The sequence below is a fragment of the Hylobates moloch genome, unplaced genomic scaffold (genome assembly GCF_009828535.3).
Source record: "Hylobates moloch isolate HMO894 unplaced genomic scaffold, HMol_V3 SCAFFOLD_13, whole genome shotgun sequence".
Lineage (NCBI taxonomy): Eukaryota > Metazoa > Chordata > Mammalia > Primates > Hylobatidae > Hylobates > Hylobates moloch.
This window is the reverse complement of record NW_026652288.1, coordinates 45,543,864-45,564,207: the sequence shown is the minus strand read 5'-3', so window position 1 is coordinate 45,564,207 and position 20,344 is coordinate 45,543,864.

The following is a 20,344-nucleotide window of genomic DNA, read 5'->3' as shown; positions in this document are numbered from 1 at the left end:
TTGTTGAATTTTGTCAAAGGCCTTTTCTGCATCTATTGAGATAATCATGTGTTTTTTGTCTTTGGTTCTGTTTATATGCTGGATTACATTTATTGATTTGTGTGTGTTGAACCAGCCTTGCATCCCAGGGATGAAGCCCACTTGATCATGGTGGATAAGCTTTTTGATGTGCTGCTGGATTTGGTTTGCCAGTATGTTATTGAGGATTTTTGCATCAATGTTCATCAAGGATATTGGTCTAAAATTCTCCTTTTTTGGTTGTGTCTCTGCCTGGCTTTGGTATCAGGATGATGCTGGCCTCTTAAAATGAGTTAGGGAGGATTCCCTCTTTTTCTATTGATTGGAATAGTTTCCGAAGGAATGGTACCAGTTCCTCCTTGTACCTCTGGTAGAATTCGGCTGTGAATCCGTCTGGTCCTGGACTCTTTTTGGTTGGTAAGCTATTGATTATTGCCACAATTTCAGAACCTGTTATTGGTCTATTCAGAGATTCAACTTCTTCCTGATTTAGTCTTGGGAGGGTGTATGTGTCGAGGAATTTATCCATTTCTTCTAGATTTTCTAGTTTATTTGCGTAGAGGTGTTTGTAGTATTCTCTGATGGTAGTTTGTATTTCTGTGGGATTGGTGGTGATATCCCCTTTATCATTTTTTGTTGCATCTATTTGATTCTTCTCTCTTTTCTTCTTTATTAGTCTTGCTAGCGTCTATCAGTTTTGTTGATCTTTTCAAAAACCCAGCTCCTGGATTCATTAATTTTTTGAAGGGTTTTTTGTGTCTCTGTTTCCTTCAATTCTGCTCTGATCTTAGTTATTTCTTGCCTTCTGCAAGCTTTTGAATGTGTTTGTTCTTGCTTTTCTAGTTCTTTTAATTGTGATGTTAGGATGTCAATGTTGGATCTTTCCTGCTTTCTCTTGTGGGCATTTAGTGCTATAAATTTCCCTCTACACACTGCTTTGAATGTGTCCCAGAGATTCTGGTATGTTGTGTCTTTGTTCTCATTGGTTTCAAAGAACATCTTTATTTCTGCTTTCATTTCGTTATATACCCAATAGTCATTCAGGAGCAGGTTGTTCAGTTTCCATGTAATTGAGCGGTTTTGAGTGAGTTTCTTAATCCTGAGTTCTAGTTTGATTGCACTGTGGTCTGAGAGACAGTTTGTTATAATTTCTGTTCTTTTACATTTGCTGAGGAGAGCTTTACTCCCAACTATGTGGTCAATTTTGGAATAGATGTAGTGTGGTGCTAAAAAAATGTATATTCTGTTGATTTGGGGTGAAGAGTTCTGTAGATGTCTATTAAGTCCACTTTGTGCAGAGCTGAGTTCAATTCCTGGGTATCCTTGTTAACTTTCTGTCTCGTTGATCTGTCTAATGTTGACAGTGGGGTGTTAAAGTCTCCCATTATTATTGTATGGGAGTCTAAGTCTCTTTGTAGGTCACTCAGGACTTTCTTTATGAATCTGGGTGCTCCTGTATTGGGTGCATATATATTTAGAATGGTTAGCTCTTCTTGTTGAATTGATCCCTTTACCATTATGTAATGGCCTTCTTTGTCTCTTTTGATCTTTGTTAGTTTAAAGTCTGTTTTATCAGAGACTAGGTTTGCAACCCCTGCCTTTTTTTGTTTGCCATTTGCTTGATATATCTTCCTCCATCCTTTTATTTTCAGCCTATGTGTGTCTCTGCACATGAGATGAGTTTCCTGAATACAGCACACTTATGGGTCTTGACTCTTTATCCAATTTGCCAGTCTATGTCTTTTAATTGGAGCATTTAGTCCGTTTACATTTAAAGTTAATATTGTTATGTGTGAATTTGATCCTGTCATTATGATGTTAGCTGGTTATTTTGCTCATTAGTTGATGCAGTTTCTTCCTAGCCTCGATGGTCTTTACAATTTGGCATGATTTTGCAGTGGCTGGTACCGGTTGTTCCTTTCCATGTTCAGTGCTTCCTTCAGGAGCTCTTTTAGGGCAGGCCTGGTGGTGACAAAATCTCTCAGCATTTGCTTGTCTGTAAAGTATTTTATTTCTCCTTCACTTACGAAGCTTAGTTTGGCTGGATGTGAAATTCTGGGTTGAAAATTCTTTTCTTTAAGAATGTTGAATATTGGCCCCCACTCTCTTCTGGCTTCTAGAGTTTCTGCTGAGAGATCCACTGTTAGTCTGATGGGCTTCCCTTTGTGGGTAACCCGACCTTACTCTCTGGCTGCTCTTAACATTTTTTCCTTCATTTCAACTTTGGTGAATCTGACAATTATGTGTCTTGGAGTTGCTCTTCTCAAGGAGTATCTTTGTGGCATTCTCTGTATTTCCTGAATCTGAATGTTGGTCTGCCTTGCTAGATTGGGGAAGTTCTCCTGGGCAATATCCTGCAGAGTGTTTTCCAACTTGGTTCCATTTTCCCCGTCACTTTCAGGTACACTAATCAGACGTAGATTTGGTCTTTTCACATAGTCCCATATTTCTTGGAGGCTTTGTTCATTTCTTTTTATTCTTTTTTCTCTAAACTTCCCTTCTCACTTCATTTCATTCATTTCATCTTTCATCACTGATACCCTTTCTTCCAGTTGATCACATCGGCTCCTTAGGCATCTGCATTCTTCACGTAGTTCTCGAGCCTTGGCTTTCTGCTCCATCAGCTCCTTTAAGCACTTCTCTGTATTGGTTATTCTAGTTATACATTCGTCTAAAATTTTTTCAACGTTTTTAACTTCTTTGCCTTTGGTTCGAATTTCCCCCTGTAGCTTGGATTAGTTTGATCATCTGAAGCCTTCTTCTCTCAACTCGTCAAAGTCATTCTCCATCCGGCTTTGTTCCATTCCTGGTGAGGAACTGCATTCCTTTGGAGGAGGAGAGGCACTTTGCTTTTTAGAGTTTCCAGTTTTTCTGCTCTGTTTTTTCCCCATCTTTGTAGTTTTATCTATTTTTGGTCTTTGATGATGGTGATGTACCGATGAGTTTTTGGTGTGGATGTCCTTTCTGTTTGTTAGTTTTCCTTCTATCAGACAGGACCCTCAGCTGCGGGTCTGTCTGTTGGAGTTTGCTAGAGGTCCACTCCATACCCTGTTTGCCTGGGTCTCAGCAGTGGAGGCTGCAGAACAGCGGATTTTCGTGAACCACGAATGCTGCTGCCTGATCGTTCCTCTGGAAGTTTTATCTCAGAGGAGTATCCGGCTGTGTGAGGTGTCAGTCTGTCCCTACTTGGGGGTGCCTCCCAGTTAGGCAGCTTGGGGGTCTGGGGTCAGGGACCCACTTGAGGAGGCAGTCTGCCCATTCTCAGATCTCCAGCTGCATGCTGGGAGAACCACTGCTCTCTTCAAAGCTGTCAGACAGGGACATTTAAGTCTGCAGAGGTTACTGCTGTCTTTTTGTTTGTCTTTGCCCTGCCCCCAGAGGTGGGGCCTACAGAGACAGGCAGGCCTCTTTGAGCTGTAGTGGGCTTCACCCAGTTCGAGCTTCCTAGCTGCTTTGTTTACCTAAGCAAGCCTGGTCAATGGCGGGCACCCCTCCCCCAGCCTCGTTGCCACCTTGCAGTTTGATCTCAGACTGCCGTGCTAGCAATCAGTGAGACTCCGTGGGCGTAGGGCTCTCTGAGCCAGGTGTGGGATATAATCTCCTGGTGTGCCATTTTTTAAGCCCGTTGGAAAAGCACAGTATTAGGGTGGGAGTGACCTGATTTTCCAGGTGCCGTCTGTCACCCCTTTCTTTGACTAGGAAAGCAAACTCCCTGACCCCTTGCACTTCCCGAGTGAGGCAATGCCTTGCCCTGCTTCGGCTCACGCACAGTGTGCTGCACCCACTGTCCGGTGCCCACTGTCTGGCACTCCCTAGTGAGATGAACCTGGTACCTCAGATGGAAATGCAGAAATCACCCATCTTCTGTGTTGCTCATGCTGGGAGCTGTAGACCAGAGCTGTTCCTATTCGGCCATTTTGGCTCCCTCTCCCTCTTTGTCTTTTTTTGATGTTTACTGGTTTAAAGTCTGTTTTATCAGAGACTAGGATTGCAAACCTTGCTCTTTTTTGCTTTCCATTTGCTTAGTAAATATTCCTCCATCCCTTTATTTTGAACCTATATTTGTCTTTGCACATGAGATGGGTCTCCTGTATGCAGCACACCAATGGGTCTTGACTTGTCCAATTTGCTGCTACTGGTCATCCTTAAGATCCATTTGCCACAACCATCATCGATCCCCTTTTGTATACAGGTTTATTCTTTTAACACAAATGATTCCTTCAGATTTCGTAAATAAAAGATGCAGAAAAATCCCCATTCGTGTACCTCAAATTCAGTATGCATTTGCTGGCAGTAGATGTGGCCAATGTGTCTAATAACAAACAATTGGCATCTTTGTTCCATATTTATTGATGGCTTCACAATATTAAAAGAAACAGAGATCAGCAGTGTACTCAGTTATTTAAATAAATGGGCAATTCCTGGAGCTGTTGAGCTTTTCATTTAACAATATACTAGCAGCTGATTTGTTTTACTTTCTCAACATTACCTTTGCATTAGCCCTTGAATCAGAACACCAAATATAAACCACAAATTCAGAGCATAATCTGTTAGATGAATGCTTCGAATGCAACTTTCTTTACTAATGACTCAAATTAAAGTGGTTACTCACTGTAGATAACTATTAACAACCTGCCAAGATAACTGTGCTTTTTAAAACTATATTAAAAATGGAATGGCAAAAAGACTGGACTATTAATGATTATATTTGAATGAAAATAAAAATATTAATAAATATAAATACTCATAAATTAAATTGAACTTTATGTTATCCAAGGTATGGTGGGGGTAGGGGTTTTGAGGAGTGATCAAGTCTGTAACATTCCCACAGAATAAGATCTCTGGAACTGATGGTTTCCTAAAATTGATACTGTTGTCTATAGTATTTGGTTGGTGCAAACATAATTGCGGTGTTTGGCATTGAAAGTAATGGCAAACTGCAATTATGTTTGCACCAACCTAATAAGTTTGGGATCTATATGACAAGCCTTCACTAGTGAGATTCGGTTTAGTATCATTTATTTATGTTATGTCTTCTATTTTTTTTTTTCATTTTTATCAAATTTCCTGGAACCAGTTACGAGCTTATTTCCTGACCTCTTTTTTTGTAATGTGGAATAAGGTAGTTTAATTAAATGTTTCTTTTCTTCATATAAAAGTTAATTTCTTTAAAGTATATGTAACTTCTCAAAGGTAAACAATTATTGTGCTTTCTAGGAAGACCCTACCTAATATGGTAACTTCTCAGTTAACATTATGTTCTTGGAAAAAGTGACTTTAAGTAAAATGACCTATAATGAAACCAATTTTACCATAGGCTAATTGATATAAACAATATTTAATTTCTGGCCAGGAGCAGTGGCTTATGCCTCTAATCCCGGCACTTTGGGAAGCCGAGGCAGGTGGATTGCTAGAGTCCAGGAGTTCGAGGCTACAGTGATCCCAGATCATGCTACTGCACTTCAGTCCAGGTAATAGAGTGAGACCTTGTCTCAAAAAAAAAAATATAAGTAAAAATAAATTAATTTCCTCCAGCATACTTCTGGCCACAAAAACATCACCAAACTTCTAAATAAAGACTCAAAACATTTAAATATTAATCATATTAATTGTTGAAATAAATTTACTAAATTATGCCAGTTCAGGGTTATGGGTAGCTGGGGCCTATCTCAGCAGCTCAGGGATAAGGGCAGGAAAACATGCTGGACTGGATGCCATTCCCTGACATGGCACTCATGCACACCCACACTCATACTGGAATGGTGTAGACGCACCAATGAGCCTAAGATGAGCAGCTTTGGGATGTGGGAGGAAACCAGAATGCTCGGAGATAACCCGAGCAGACATGAGGAGAATGTAGACATTCCACACAGACTGTGGCTCTGGCTGGGAATCAATATTTTTTTCTCATCACTGTTGTAACCAAACCACATTGACAAAACGACATTATTCAAAAACCATCTCTAAATTGAGATTTATTTCATAATATTTTTCTTTTTTTATGTGAAAAAGGACTTGACAAAGTTATCTAGCCTTCAGAATGTTCACACTTCTAGCTGTTGATCCTCATTAAAGGAGGCAGGGGTAGAATAGCAGTTATTTTTATTTTTGAATGAAATGGCTTCTCTTGGTTTAGAAGCAACATCAGAGCACAACATGAAGAGTTTGTGAAGTAGGGAATGGATATGAATTAAGTGGATTAAATCACATCCTGTCGTGGAAAGAGCATGAAATTTGGAGCCAGACAAACCTCCTAACTCTGACACCTGCTGTCTAGGGGACTTTGTGAATTTTGCTTCTCTAAGAGCACAGAAATTATATAGAAAAAGAAGTAATGGAATTTATACTGAAAGATATTGAAGTAAGGAGAAACATAACTGAGGAGTTGATATGTAAACAGGATTTACTACATGTCATGTCATGTCATGTGCATTATGGGAGAATTGTTAAAATCTCAAAGCAAAATTATGAGATAATTTCTGAACGGGAAGTATGTGTAAAAGGAAGTAGAAAGAACACATACTGTTTTGATGGAATTACAATTAATATTTACTAATCACTATGGCTTGGATGCAGAATATGAGATGTAAAGGAAAAAGAAAATTTAAATGAGGCTGTAGAAGTTGAAAGGAACCAGATCATCTTGGCTAAAAAGCTAAGGAGTACAAACCTCATGTGGCAATAAGGATAGTGTTAAAATATTTTATAATATTTAGCATCTTCTATGCAAGGATCCTATCTCTTAACACAAAAAGATTAATTATTCTTGTCTGTTAAAACATGGATCCTTATATTAAGTTACTAAGAAAATTACAGACCTAAATAATATTCCAGTTCTGAAGGTAGAAATGCTATATAGCAGGACGAAGTCGCAGACAAAACTCCTCAGACACCGGATTAAAGAAGGAAGAGGTTTTTTATTCAGCCAGGAGCATTGGCAGACTCGCGTCTTAAGAGCCTAGCTCCCCGAAAAAGAAATTCCTAGCCCTTTTAAGGGCTTACAACTCTAAGGGGTCCACGTGAAAGGGTCATAATAGATCAAGTAAGCGTGAGGAACGTGACTGGGGGCTACATACATCAGCTAACAGAACAAAAAGTTTTACAGTGCTTTCTCATACGATGTCTGGAATTTACAGATAACACCAGTAGTTTTGGTCAGGGTTTAATATTATTATTATTATTATTTTAACCACTAGGGCCAGGTGGTGGCGCCAAGGTCATCTAGCTATTTATCTTCTGTTTCTTTCCAACTTTTTGCTTTCTCCCTTTTCTCATGTCTTATAAACTAGGGAAAAGGGGAGGTTGGGGAGAAGCTGGGAAGGACAACAGGAGAAATGGTGGTCTCATTCCATACTGTGTATTACACGGAGTCTCCTAAATGAATGCTTTCTTCGAAAATACCTAACGGATTTCCTGCTTGATATATTTCTATCTTAACTTGATGCCACTCATTTCTGCTCTCAATTATAGTAAATTTTATCTTCATCTAAGATATTCATGGCAAAATTTAAAAGTGTGTCTGACATGGTGTATTTACTGCCTCCTCCTTAAATCAATTTATTTTTAACTTTTAAGTTCAAGAGTACATGTGCAGGCTGGTTACTTAGGCAAACTTGTGTCATGGGGTTTTGTCGTATAGATTTTTCATCACCCAGGTGTTAAGCCTAGTACCTATTAGTTATCTTTCCTGATCCTTTTCCTCCTCCCACCTTCCATCCTCCAATATGTTCCATTGTGTGTTTTTCCCCTCTTTGTGTCCATGCGTTCTCATAATTTAGTTCCCACTTAAAAGTGAAAACATATGGTATTTGATTTTCTGTTCTTGCATTAGTTTGCTAAGGATAATGAGCTTCAGTCAGCTCCATCCATGTCTCTGAAAAGGACATGATCTCATTCTCGTTTTCTTTATCTGGTCTATCACTGATAGGCATTTAGGTTGATTCCATGTCTTTGCTATTGTAAATAGTGTTGCAATGAGCATAATGCGTGGCTGTGTCTTTATAATAGAATGATTTATTTTCTTTTGGGTATATACCCAGTAATGAGACTACTGGGTCACATGGTATTTCTGTCTTTAGATCTTTGAGGAATCACCACACTGTCTCCCACAGTGGTTGAACTAATTTACATTCCCACCAACAGTGTATAAACATTCAATTTTTTTTCTCCACAACCTCACCAGCACCTGTCATTTCTTGGGTTTTTAATAATACCCATTCTCACTGGTGTGAGATGGTATCTCATTGTGGTCTTGATTTGCATTTCTACAATGATCAGTGATGAGCTTTTTTTTCATATGATTGTTGGCTACATATACGTCTTCTTTTGAAAAGTGTCTTTTCATGTCCTTTGACCACTTTTTGATGGAGTTGTTCGTTTTTTTCTTGTAAATGTGTTTAAATTCCTTATAGATGCAGAATAAAATTTCTCTCCCATTCTATAGGCTGTCTGTTTACTCTGTTGATGATTTATTTAGCTGTGCAGAAGCTCTTTAGTTTAATTAGATACTATTTGCCAATTTTGCTTTTGTTGCAATTGCTTTTGGCATTTTCATCATGAAATCTTTGCTCTTGCCTATATTCTGAATGGTATGGCCTAGGTTGTCTTCCAGTGTTTTCATAACTTTAGATTTTACATTTAAGTCTTTAATCCATGTTGAGCTAATTTTTGTATACAGTGTAAGGAAGGGGCCCAATTTTAATCTTCTGCATATGGCCAGCCAGTTATCCCAGCACCACTTATTGAATAGGGAATCCTTTCCCCATTGCTGTTTTTTTGTCAGGTTTATCAAATATCAGATAGCTGTGGATGTGGGAACTTATTTCTGGGTTCTCTATTGGGTTACATTGGTCTACGTGTCTGTTTTTGTATCAGTACCATGTTGTTTTGGTTACTGTGGCCCTGTATGAGTTTGAAGTTGGGTAGCATGATGCCATCAGCTTTGTTCTTTTTGCTTAGAATTGCCTTGGCTATTTGGACTCCTTTTGGTTCTGCGTGAATTTTAAAATAGTTTTTTCTAGGTCTGTGAAGAATGTCAATGATAGTTTAATAGGCATAGTATTGAATCTATAAATTGCTTCAGGCAGTATGGCCATTTTAACGATATTGATTCTTCCTATCCATAAGCATGAAACATTTTTCCATTTGTTTGTGTCATCTCTGATTTCTTTGAGCAGTGCGAATCAATTTCTGGACTTGGTCCTCTTGACTTTATTGACTCCCACAGCCTCCTTTGGTAGATATGCATCATCTTCCCACCCCTAAACATTGGAATTCTTTAAGACTCCAGTGCATTTCTCTTCTGCACTTTAAACTCAAAGCTAGGTGACCATACCTAATTGACACCACTGGCCTCAGCTTCTCTCCTGATCTCCAACTCATATATTCAACTGCTTACTCAATGCCTCCACCTGAATTTCTAGTAGATATGGCAAACATACCACTTTAAAAAAAATAACTTATTTTTTTCTATTTCTTCTCTCTCCAAACATGCTCCTCTTCCGTCTTTATTAGGCCACAAATGAACCTCATCATTACTCAGAAAATGTTAACCGTTTTTCAGTTATATTTTACATATTTTACAATTCCTCAGATGCTATATATATTCCATCTGAATACAGCTGTCCCTCAGTATCTGCAGAGAACTGGTTGCAGAACCCTTCCATACCGAAAAATCTGCAGATGCTCAAGTCTCTGATATAAAGTGTCTTAATATTTGCGTATAACCTACAGCAAATCCTTCTGTATAATTTAAATGGCCTCTAGATTACTTATAATACCTCATAAAATGTAAATAGTTGTTATACTGTATTATTTTTTAAATTTTATATTACTTGTATTGTTATATTGTATACACACACATACATTTTAACATTTTCCATTTGTGGTTGAATCCACAGTTGCAGAAACAGGAGGCACAGAGGACCGGCTGTATACATTAAATGAAATCATTTATCTCCACTTCCGTTGTTACCATCCCAATCTAAGCCAAATTATCTTTGCCCAGACCATTTAAATTGCTTCCAAATCTGCTTCTACACTTGCCTTCCTAGAAGCAGTTCATGCAACATCCTAAACAATGTTATTGACATATATAAATGATTCTATCAGTCTCTTGCTCAGAAGTCTTCCTAAGACACTTAAAATAATCCAAAATTCTTACTATAACCTTCCAAGCCCTAGGTATAAGGTTTCCTGTCTCTCATTCTGGCCTCTTTGTCTCCCTCCCACACTTGTTTACTCCATTCTAGTGAAACCATACTTTCTTCTGCTTCTCAAAGGCATGCATTTCCACCTCAGGGCCTTTGTACTTGTTTCCTTTTGCTCCAAATATTCTTACTACAGGTAATCACTTGGTTTATTTCTGCCTTTCACTGTTGTCAAGTCAAACATTCCCTCTAAAGAGAATCCTTCTGTGGTTGACTTTACTTAAGATAGTCCATTCTTCTTGTCTTATTTTCTCATTCAGTTTATATTTCTATATATTGCCTATCACTAACATTGCATTATATGTGTATCTGTTAATTATCTGATAGTTCCACAAAATGTTAGCTTCCTAAGGCCAGTTTACCCTAGTTATTTAATTCTGTCTAGCATCAAGAATATTTCCAGGCCTACAGCAGGTGCTTATTATTTGGTAAATGGATTATTAAAGGGGAAGAAAATATGATCATTTTGAACTCCTCAAAAGTAAGCTAGATGACAATTTCTAAACCATTATTCATCACTGCACTGAGTTCATCTCAGTGCAGTGATGAATAATGAGATCAATAGAACACAAGTGAGAGTTCAGGACCAGAACTGAACATATATGGCAACTTGAATTATGTCAGAGGTGGCACCATTGATTTTTGTAAAAAGGATATACTCTTCAATAAATATATTAAGACAATTGGTTATCCAAAGGAAAAAATCTAAAATAGAGTCTCTAACTGTCATTCTATAAAAAAAGTGAATTGCTGAAAGAATTCATGCAAAGTTCAATAAGATTTAAAAATGTATATAGGACTATAGAAATGTATCGTTATAACCTGAGAGTAGAATTGGATTTACTTAACAAGACACAAAGAGCAAAAACGATAAGAGAAAAGATTGACATATTTGCCTAGAATCATAATGCAGAACTTCTTTCTTTCACCAAAATAATACTATAAAACATAAAAAAATGACATCAAGAAACTATTTGCAACACCTGTAATTTACAAATGATTAGTGATGTAGAATATGAAAAAACTTCTACATTATGTAGGCATATAATAAGGGGAAAAAAGAGCAACATTCACATACTAGTGATAGAGGCAGGAGGCAGACAAATGCCTAGGCAGATAAGTAAGGGTCCCTGGAGAATCTCCAACCCGCCCCACCAGTGTTTGCACCAGATGTGTTTTTGCAGTTAAGAAAACCCTCACAGGGTCTTGCCTGGGCATGCCTGCAGTGGACTGGAGGCCCACATGTGCTGTGGAGTGGGGTGGAGTCAGCAGGAATTTATACCTTATCCATGGGAGGATACCCTCTTCATCTCATGTGTGGTGGCCTGGTATTTGATCTGTGAGGTGGGAGCCTGCTGGCAGGACCCCTCTCTCTGCTGAGAGCTCCCTTTTTGTTTAATAAATTCTGCCCTCCTCACCTCTCAATGTGAATGTGTGTCTAATTATTCCTGGTTGTGAGACAAGAACCTGGATTTAGCTGAGCTAAGGAGCAAAAATCCTTCATCAATAGCAATTTACAGAAGGAAACCAGCCTGTTTAAGTAATAGAAGATAGTCAATGACACGTATAATGAAGAGTATAAAATAAAGAAAAAAAAACCATGAGATATATTTGCCATTCCTCTGAAAGGGAACAGTCTTAAAAATGGCAATACCAAGTTTTGGTATGCAAGGGTAAACTGGTAAATACACTTGGGAGATTAATGTGGAAATATCTAGTAAAGTCCCTATAAACCCAAATTTTACTCCTTATAATATGTTTCAGGGAGTGTCTTACGCAGGAAGGGAAAATGTATAAGAATAAATTTGAGCTACCTAAACATTAATAGAAGCTTTTATCTAAAAGTAGTATTTTATACAATGAATTATTGTACAGCAGTTAAAGTGAGTGAACTGGAGCTACATCTGTCAATATGGACGCATCTCTCAAATATAACATTGAGTAGAAAAAAGCGAGGTGAAGAAGAATACAAACATGTAAGTTATACAAATACAAATACGTAAGTTATAAAAGCTTGCAAACATTAATCTGTTATAAAGGAATACACACATATTAATATATATTTATTATACATGTCTCATTGTATGAATGGAATTATCTTATAGGAATATGTACTAAAGAAATTTAAGAAAAGCATCAATGTCAAACAATCTATTAATTAGGGTATGGAGGGAGCTGAGGAGAGTGTGATGAGGGATCAAGGAAAAAACACAAGGAATTTCAAAATACACTGGTGATATTTTATTTATCTTGTTGGGTATGGGCACATCATTGTCAATTTCATTTTCTTTTATAGATTTGAAATATATTAAATATATCAAAATATAATTTTCAATAATATAATTACTATTATGAAAATCTAGGATGAATATGCATTAACAATTTTATTCATCTCATTAGTTAATGAGGCAACTAGAAAGATGTTGTGACCAGTTGAAAGAATATTTGAGAAGTAGTTGAGAAGCTAGAGTATGTAAAGAAAGTAAGGTTTTTGAATAAAATACGAAAGAGGTCCAATTTCATACTTTTGAGATGTCTGTTCAACTAGAGAAAAGCTATCTGGCATCTTGTCCCCTCAAATCCCTAACTGCTTTGCCAGCCCTGAGCTCTACTGTTTGTTTTCTCCATAGTATGACATAGTTGTAGGCTCTATACTTTACACTTCCTAAAGGAAAATAGTGGTAGTGGAAGTCTGTCTTTCCTCAAAGCATTTCTCTTTTCTCCAAAATCTCAGCTACTTAACTCTTGGCTCTTTGCTCACCAGATATCCTTAAAGAGGTCTCTTTTGAATATCTTCTCTTCTCTTGTCCACTTTCACAGTTGCTTTTGATGACAGAGTTAGTCTAATACAAAGTACTTTATCATCAGTGAAAGTAGAATTCTCTTCCTGATTTTAAAAATCTTTTTAATTTCAGTATTTTGACAAAAGATAAATGTGGAATTTATTTGAAGTAATAGATACACTATATTTAGGATTGACAGAACAAATATTTTTCTTCTCAATTTTTATTCCTAATGATAACAGTAACAATAAAAAGGGGGAAGACCAGTTATTAAAGCCAGAGTAGAGCTGTGAAATACAGTATAGGTTGTACTAAGTATATGTAGAAGGCCTAATGCAGGAATTGAGGGGAAAAAAAGATTACTGAAAGGAAGGCAATTCTAGAAGAAACACAATAGGAAACTCTAAGAGTCAGGAAACACAGGCCTGATAAAACAAATCAAAATGAAATGAAAATGACAAGATAAAATGGTCACAGTTAAATAATTGATATGAACTGAAAACAGATATCTACAATGTGTGGCTAACATGTCTCTATAAGAATAAAACAGATTGAAATAAAATCAAACTTATAAGAAAAGTATTTTTCTGAAATTTAATATTATAAGCAAATTTAAAAGCATGTTGTGTCCTAGGAAGAGTTGATACAAAATTAATCAGTATTGAGATGTATCCTTGAAGGCTCCAGTCTTTCAAATATTAGAATCCTTAAGACATTCTGGCAATGTACTAAATTGTATATGAAAGGGGCAAAAATCAAACTAATCTCAGACTTCTTTACTCCAAAATTCTTTACTCCAAAATGACAGTGATATACAGCCCATAAAAATGTCAAGATATTAAACTCTAACCTAAGATTATCCTTCAAGTAAAAATACAAGAGTAAAATAGTCCTAAACATATGAAAATTAAAACACTATGGCACCTCTAAACTCCTTTTACATAATTGAGTGAATAATAAAATTCTAACTGAGAAACACATCCAAAAAAGAGTTCAGAAGTGAAGAAGTAGTTCTAAAGCCATTTAAATACATAATGTAGCCCAAAAAATAGCAATAGTTAAGATAACAGAAAATTATAAACTTTAAATGTATGAAAATTTCAAAATAAAAAAAGCAGGAGGTGAAAGCATAAAAGGAAGGCAAGTAGAGGAAAATATATCCACTGTTTTCTTTATTACAAGTATCAAATAGAGGAAGCATAGAAATTTAAATATATTATTAAAATATGAAGTTTTTCATAAGAACATAAAAATACTAAAAAAACCATCAAAAGATGGGAAGCAAAATATATATAAACTAAAGCAAAAACATGGATAATATAGTAAATGATAGAAATAGGAAATATTTAAAACACAAAATCTAACAAATTAAAATGATAAATTAAGGAAAAATTATTGTATCACTAACTGTACCTGTTATAAATTAATTTAGCAAATAAAAAGTATTACCAGAAAATATATTTGATAGAATATATAAACTATACTTAAATAATTCTAAAACAAATTGGTATTTAAATCTCTGAATAGAAGTAAAACTGTAACTATAAACGGATGAAGCAAATGCCAAAAATTAATATTTAGAAAGCAGTGATTCGGCTAAGAGTATATGTACAGGTTGAATTTACAGCAAAAACTTCAATAAAAAGGAAAATTTTATAAAGATTAAACAATGCAATTCCAAATGATCTCTTTAACATGAATATTTCTATACCGAATAACATAGAATCAAAATCTAGAAAAGAATCCTGCAGGAAGCAAAAGTAAAAATAGAAAAATCTGTCCTAAAAGATATATGTATCCTTAAATGTTTTTACTTACTTCTTTCAATACAAGGCGAAGTAAATAGAAACATATAAGAATATAAATAATATTATTAAAATAAACTAAAAAAAATTAAATTACATCCTAAAATAAAACATCAAGTTCCCATGAAACATTGACCAAATATTAGCTCCTAAAGGACACTTGCTTAAATTCCAACTGTTGAAATAGCAAGGATGACTGCATTCTGTGACAAATGTGCAAAAAAACTAGGGATAAATAACCAAGATGAAAAAACTCAAAATTCAACCACATCAATCTAAAATAAGGAATTTGTTTTTTATTTCACAAATTAGATCAAGAGGGAAAGCAGAAATTAAAGGATTGCTGGGAATTAATGGTAATTTCAAACATTACCTATAAATTAAAATACTGTATTTTTATTGAGAGCTTTTAGTAGTAGAGTCTGTGCAAAAAGGAAAATGCAAACAGACAAGAAATGTAGGAATTCATAAATTACATGTTGTATCTTAAACAAGAAAAATATCCATGAAAGGTAAGGAAATAAAAAGAAGAAATAAATAGTTGCACAGAAACTGGTGATCAGGAATACCATCAAACTATAACCAACACATACAAGTTTGCTTCCTTGAAAAGTGGAGCAGTAAGTAACATAATGTAGAATAAAGGGGTGAAGTCCAAATGCACATAATTTATACTAAAAAAGGGAGAGAAAACATCAAACATTTGTAAGACATAAAAATAAGTAAAAAAAAGAGCACTTCGATTAAATTTATGCAATCCTTGGTTTGTCTTTTTCTCAGAACATATAAATTAGGCAAATTGACTTCAGGTTAGATAAACAGATCAACTTTTTGGTTAGAGAATAAGAAAAGTTGTCAAACAGCTGTCCTTTGCCCTCTCCAAATATATGCACATACAGAGCACTAGGGAATTTTTTTCTCTAGTGAGTTCTACTAAGCCTTCAAAAACATAAAATTCTTATATTATTAATAGCAGTGTTCTCAAACTTACCAATCATTTGGAGATGTTATTAAAATACAGATTCTGATTCTATTGATTTGGGTGGGATGTACGATTCCAGCAAGTTCCCAGGTGATGCTGATGCTGTTAGTTAACAAGCCACATGTTGAATTGGAGAGGTTTACATTCTTTCATTACCTAGAGAAAGAAAGCTTCCAAACACGTTTTACAAAGTGTACTCTAAAATTGATATTAAAAGCTTATACATATCTTCCCTAAAAGACAACTACAAAACAGTTTCTGTTATAAATATTGATGGTATTAGTACTAAGGCAAAATAAAATATTTACAGATAGAATCAAGTTGGTTATTAAAAGAAACACACAACACGATCAAATAGTGCGGTTCTACTAAAGCCCCCATGGTTTGGCGTTAGCAAAGACATTAATAAAATCTACCATATTACTAAGTGAAATGAGAAAAACTTAGTATCTTCATAGATGCTGAAAAAACATTTGATGAAATTCACCACACATTACTTATTTTTTAAAAGTCTAAGTAAAATTAAAATTATAGATTAAAACTGAATGATAAAATTTAAAAAGTCTCATTAAAATTAGAAACAAAACAAGGATTTTTACTATCACCGTACTTATTGTATATTAGGTTTAGATGACTGTGAAATCAGGCAAAACAATATCAGATACTTTCAAAAGAGAAGGAAAAATGTACCATTATTTGTAATTGATGTAAATGTAATACAACTGGAAAACCTGAGAAAACTAATTGAAAATCACTAGACCTCTAGTTTATGATAAAGTTTGCATTTCAAATCGGTGGAGGAAATATTTCAATAGTTGTGTTGGGATTACTTGCAGAGGCATATCTTACAGAGCCCAATCCTTACCTTACCTTGAGCAAGAACAAATGCTAGATAGAGAAAAAGTGTAAATGTAAAACAAACTAACAACAAAAAGCAAACAATAACTACCTGAACACCCCTAAAGCAAGTAAATATTTATACACACATGTAAACAAGCAACCTAAAAGTAGCAGGAAAAAAAGATGGACTTCTTTTTCTGTGAGTCATAACTCTTTTATGCATTTTAGAAAACAGAGAAGCTGCTGAGAAAAAAAAATTGAATTATTTGACCAATTAGAAAGTCAAAACTCTTGAATAGTAAAAGTATCTTCAAAAAAATCAAAAGACATGGAAACTGGAACATATTTGTAACACATAAAAAAAAATCTTCTAATGCCATATTGGCAAAGATTAAAAGATTATATAACAAAGGATGACCATGTTGCAAATAGATTGTGCTACTATCATATAATGTTACATGATTACTGCCATCACAAGAATGCAACATATTTATATGCGCTGCTATGAAAATATCCACAGAATATTGTATTTGTCGCAGCAGGTAGAAACAAATACCCAAGTTGAATCTGGAATAATTTGTAGTCAAAGGAAGAGAACCTAGAGGGGAGACATTTTGAAAGCAGAATCAGCAAAGTAAAGGAAGAAGTAAAAAATATTCTGAAATTTTTCAGCCTTAGTGACTGGGATGTTCATTATTATTATTAAAACCTGAAAGAAAAGTTTATTGTTATTAAAGGTAATACAAAAACAGTACCAGGTATTGGCAAAATCTGAGTATCTTGAAGCCGGACTTTAATTCTCACGCTGTTACTTACTAGCTGTGCGACCTTAGGTAGGTTATTATTTTTTCCTCTGTGCCTCTTTTTCTCATCTTTGAAAGAGGGTAAGTATTCATGGAATTGTTTGATTTACAGCTCTAAGGATTAAAATAGTTAATATTATAAAAGTGCTAAGAAGAGTGCCTTGCTTTTAGTACATGTTAAGTATCTGTTAGCTATTAATATTAAAACAAATTATGGGGTGCTGAGTATGAAATACTACTTGAGCATTTAGGTCCCGAGGTACAGAAGACAGAAATGGTGGGCTAGGCTGGATGCTCATGCCTGTAATCTCAGCACTTTGGGAGGCCAAGGCACGTGGATCACTTGAGCCCAACAGTTTGAGAACAGCCTGGGCAACATAGCAAAACCCTGTCCCCACAAAAAACAAACAAACAAAAAATGCGAAAATTAGCTGGGCATGGTAGCATGCACCAGTAGTCCCAATTCTCTCTCAAAAAGAGAAGAAAGAAAAAGAAAAGAAAAGAAAAAAGAAATGCTAGGCTAAGGCTAGATCTTGGCATATAGACCAGAGTAATAGACAGATATGTTTGCCTAGACTGAGGAGTATCTCAGGATGGCTACCTCTCAGGGCAAAAACAAAGTTACCCTATCATACTTGGAGTGGGCAGAGAGACAGTGCTCAGCACCAAGGTAGATTTTCTAGGTTGAAGCAACTTGTGGAATCTCACAAGTCGATGTTATTTCAGCAGCCTTTCAGAAGACATTCTCTAATAACAGAAGGCACTTGCCAAATCATCTTCTAGGGGGAATGAAGGGGGAATGATGGTCTTGGGGAAGATTCCAAAACCTAGTTGTGTAATTTCCTCATGCTGGAATTGTGTCCTCTTGTATTAGTAAGGATTGTCCAGAGAAACAGAACGAATAGGAATATCTAGATATATTAAGAGGAGGGTTATGGTGGGAATTGGCTCACATGACTATGGAGGATGAAATGTCTCATGATATGTTGTCTGCAAGCTGAAGATCCAGGAGAGCTAGTGGTGTAATTCAGTTTAAGTCCAAAGGCTCAAGAACAAGGAGCTTTTATACCCAAGGGCAGGAGAAAATGTAAGTACCAGCTCAGTAAGAAAGAGCTTGCACTTCCTTTGCCTTATCTGATCAGGTCCTGCGACAGATTGGATGGTTGGATGGTGCCCACCCACATCTGATAAAGGTGGATCTTGTTTGCTCAGTCTGCTGATTCAAACGCTAATCCATCCTGGAAGCACCTTCTCACAGGTACACCCTGAAATTGTATTTTACCAGCTATCTGGGCATCCCTTATCCCAGTCTGTTGACACACATGAAAAAAATTAACCATCATAGTCTTGAATGAATGATCAGGCCTTTAGTAACTAACTAGATATTGTTGATTTTACTTCTATCTTAGTTGGTCTAAATGTGTACTTGAGAATTATTAAACATATTAATTTTTTAATGCAGTATTCTTTAAGCTCTTAGAATATCTGAGAAAGAAGCAACTTAATTAAAAATCAGCAACTTGTGATTAGGAATGTGTTGTTCTTCCTGTCCGTGGAGTTTTCAAACACGTCCTCTTCCATCCAAGCTACACAAGCCTCACTCAGTTCTTGAAATCTCTCAAGAATTGCTGTTTATTTCTTTAGAGTGTTCCCCAACCAGGATCCCACAAGGTGAATTTTGTGTCTGTTAGACCATCCCAAACAAACCACAATAATTTACTCTAGCCAATATTCCATGATGGGTCATCAAATAAATGAAGAAGGTGACAGGAAGTTATATATATTTTCTTGACCAAGAGTATTTGAAATTTCCCATCTCATGGAAAGTTCTTCTTTTCCATCAGTCTAGTGAGTGTGTGGTGTAGTTTACCTTCTATGCCCAAGTACACACAGAACTTAGGTGAGGGAAACTAGATAAAATTTATAAAGTTTACCAAAATATTGGTGCCAGGAGGTAAAGGGTGAGGTAATCATTCCAACTTAGTCTCTATTTTATATCACCTCACTTATCTGAGGAGAAACATCATAGAATTTTTTTTCCATACAAAGCTCAAGGTGACTTTGTGCTGCAGGCTATTATATTTTAATCTCCAGATTAGATGCTTGAATCTAATACAATCTGAAAAAAATTATATGTACAATGTTTAAAAGAATTGATAAGAAAGTTTATGTTTAGGTGAAGTTGAAAAAGGTCAACAGAATTGTGCTTCAGTGTACTAAACTTAATATATATGCACAAAAGAATGGCCACAGAAACGTTCTTTTTCCTACAAAATGTTTATTTATTTACTATTTTACACTCATGAGGGAAAAGTCCTAAATTTGAAATTGTCAATAGTGTCATTTACTATTAATAGATTCACACCACACTCCTAGATTAACTTTTAAACATATTTTCTGAGAAATTGTAGGCTGGTACTGATGACCTAGTTTCAGCAGTGAACAGCAGCTGCCACTCAAATTTCTCAAGAGAGAACAAAAAATTCATATTTAAAAATACAGAATTTCTCAGTACTGTATAGCAAAAATGTTCATGGAGAGAACCATGTAAATTATCATCATTTTAAAATATGTCTGAAAGACCCCTGTTAGAAAATACTCAGAGAGACAGCAATCTCTTAATACAAATTGAATCACCAGTGGTGTACTCATATTGTGACATTATCAAAGCATGCAAGATAGAGTATTTCGTGCATTGAAGAAGATACCATATTTCAATGTATATAGCAAACATTAATGTATAATAGCTTAGTATAAACCAGGCTGATATGGAGCAAATAGTTCTCTTAAAAAAAAGCTGATACGAAAGGAAGCAGTGAAGCAACAAAAGTTGATAATTCTTCATAAGGCAATTTAATGTGATAAGAATTGGCATTCTTTTTGTCGCAAAAATGCTTATAAGAAG